The sequence below is a fragment of the Nicotiana sylvestris genome, chromosome 9 (genome assembly GCF_000393655.2).
Source record: "Nicotiana sylvestris chromosome 9, ASM39365v2, whole genome shotgun sequence".
Classification (NCBI taxonomy): Eukaryota; Viridiplantae; Streptophyta; class Magnoliopsida; order Solanales; family Solanaceae; genus Nicotiana; species Nicotiana sylvestris.
The window spans coordinates 132,862,488-132,864,987 of NC_091065.1; the positions used below are offsets into that span (position 1 = coordinate 132,862,488).

At 36.0% G+C, this 2,500-nt stretch overlaps 1 long non-coding RNA gene across 1 annotated transcript; it reads right to left on the reverse strand.

The window, feature by feature from the left end:
- Window positions 1-330: 330 nt before the first annotated feature.
- Window positions 331-1,608, reverse strand: LOC104249362 (uncharacterized). The gene is made up of 2 exons (XR_716735.2): window positions 802-1,608; window positions 331-649 (listed from the first exon to the last, which is right to left on the reverse strand). It is a non-coding gene; the product is annotated as an uncharacterized lncRNA (long non-coding RNA).
- Window positions 1,609-2,500: the final 892 nt, after the last annotated feature.

The following is a 2,500-nucleotide window of genomic DNA, read 5'->3' on the forward strand; positions in this document are numbered from 1 at the left end:
AACCATATTATCCATTACTTCTTACATATGATCACTTTTGGAAGAATTCTTAGTCTCCCTAACTTGAGGAACCCACAATTTGAGGCTTTACAAATATAAAAGTTATACTCATTGGTTATTCATTGGCTATCCATTTTCTAAATGGATAATATGGTTCTTATCCATATTTGACCCGTTTTTAAATAGTTCATTATCCAACCCATATTTTAATGGATAATATGGGTGGTTAACTGTTTTCTTTGAACCATTTTGACACCCCTAGTGGTGAGATATGAAATCCATAAGAAAATTGAATAATAGGATATCACAAGTTTCCAGTAAAAATTCGACTCGATCCAAAGATGATATTTACTACAGAACCCTTTATTTCTCTATTCTTCAACTATAATTCAGTTGAATACACAATATTATTTTTTTACTGCTATACAATCTGAATTTACACTAAGGTTGTTATAGACAGAATTACAAAAGAAACTTTCATCATCCACTTTTGGAAACAGACAGTTCAAATTCTTAAGAAGAGTTAAAGAAAAAATCAAGTATTCAGTATCATTTGAGACATATTGAGCACTTTCCTTGTGATCCAGGCCACATAAAATTAAATGTCTCCAACTGTGTGATATTCCGCGATTTATTATCATATACAATGCTGTACTACTGCAGCATGGTCAGATTCAAACTAAGCAAAATAAAATCATGAATGAAATCAAACGCATATAGCAACAAAGATCTAAGAATTTATTATCAAGCATAGAAACTCAACATTTCACAAATCAAAGGCTTGAATTCATGATCCAATACCTGGTTAGAGATGAAAACAACTTAGGAACACCACATGAAGGCGGAGAGGTAGCCATTAACAGATTCAACAGCGCAACAACAAAAACAAATCATCGGACAACGAGCGGCAATTCCACGGCTCAAAAACAGCTAGAAGCGAAACTCAAGAAGCTCCAGCCAACAAACAACAACGAGCTCACAATCAAACAATTCCAACAGCTCTCAGCTTCGAAGCAATCTTTACGGCTTCATTAAGCTCCGAAATTCCCAGAAAAATGTGGAAAATAAAGTAAAATTCGTGGCTGAAAATCAGCTTCGTCACCTTCAAATTTCAGCTCTAGATTCTGTAATTTCCACTTGTTACCAAAGATTTCAGCGTGTGTGTGTTGATGAAATCAGAGAAAGAACGAGAGGGAAGGGGTCTGGGTTTCCGCCATTTTTTCTGTATCTTTTGGGGGAGGGATGCCTTTGAGTTTGTTCTCCTTTTTAGTCTGTGATTTTGATAAAATGAAAAGGAAGAAGAAGGGAGGTGTTTTTGTTGAACCCAGAAGCAAACGCCGTTTTGTTCCTTTTTAATTGGGTTTTGGTCTTTGCATTTTCATTAGATTTGCTATTGATTTTCGTTCTCTTGCTAGAGATGAGGAAATGAAGCCAGAAACGGCGCTTCGCCCTAGAATGAGGAGGGTTCTGATCTTTTGCTGTCAAGAAGGGGAAAGCTGCGCCCTCTTTTTTTTACAGGAGGAGCCCCTCTATTAGGTCTTGCTAGGTTTTAATTGAAAGGGGATGGGTTTTGGGATGATTCGGGTAGGCTAGTTATTTGGGATGGAATTTTTGGACTGGTTTTGTATTAAATTGGCCCAATTTCAAAATAAAAAATCCCCTCGTTCAATTCCCCCTTTAATTTCCTTTTGTTATAAAATAAAGACTGTAAAATAAAGATAAGTATAGAGAGAAACTGATATATTATTCGAATTCAAACTGATGTACATAATGAACTGAAATCTCTTCTATTTATAGAAGAAAGGAAGCTGTTGTGTAAGCTGCTACTGCAAGCTGCTGTGTAAGCTGCTACTGCAAGCTGTTGTGTAAGCTGCTACTGCAAGCTGCTGTGTAAGCTGCTACTGCAAGCTGTTGTGTAAACTGCTACTATACCAGATAGGGATAATCTTCTACTGAGAGCAATGTTTATCCATGACGGAGTACTGAATGGATAAGCTCATTATACCCGGTATGAATAATCTTCTACTTAGGGTAATGTTATCTATAACCGGGTACCGAAGTGATAAGCTTCTTCAGGAAGCTTATTTTCAATAGAGTACTAAATAGATAAACATATTTACGGTGGAGTCTCATATGGATAAGCTTCTTCAGGAAGCTTATTTACAATGGAGTACTAAATGAACATCCATACTATAATATATTTATAACACTCCCCCTTGGATGTTCATTAAAAGATAATGTGTCTCATTAAAACCTTACTAGGAAAAACCACGTGGGAAAAATCCTAGTGAAGGAAAAAGAGTACACATATTTAGTAATACGCATTGCTAGGTGCCTCATTAAAAACCTTATAAGGAAAACCCCATGGGAAAAAACCTTAGTAAAGGAAAAAGAGTGCATCGCGTATTTTATTCCCACTGATGAAAACCTTGTTTCAAATATTTGAGTCTCCGCATTCCAATCTTGTATACCATCTTCTCAAAAGTTGAAGTTGGCAAAG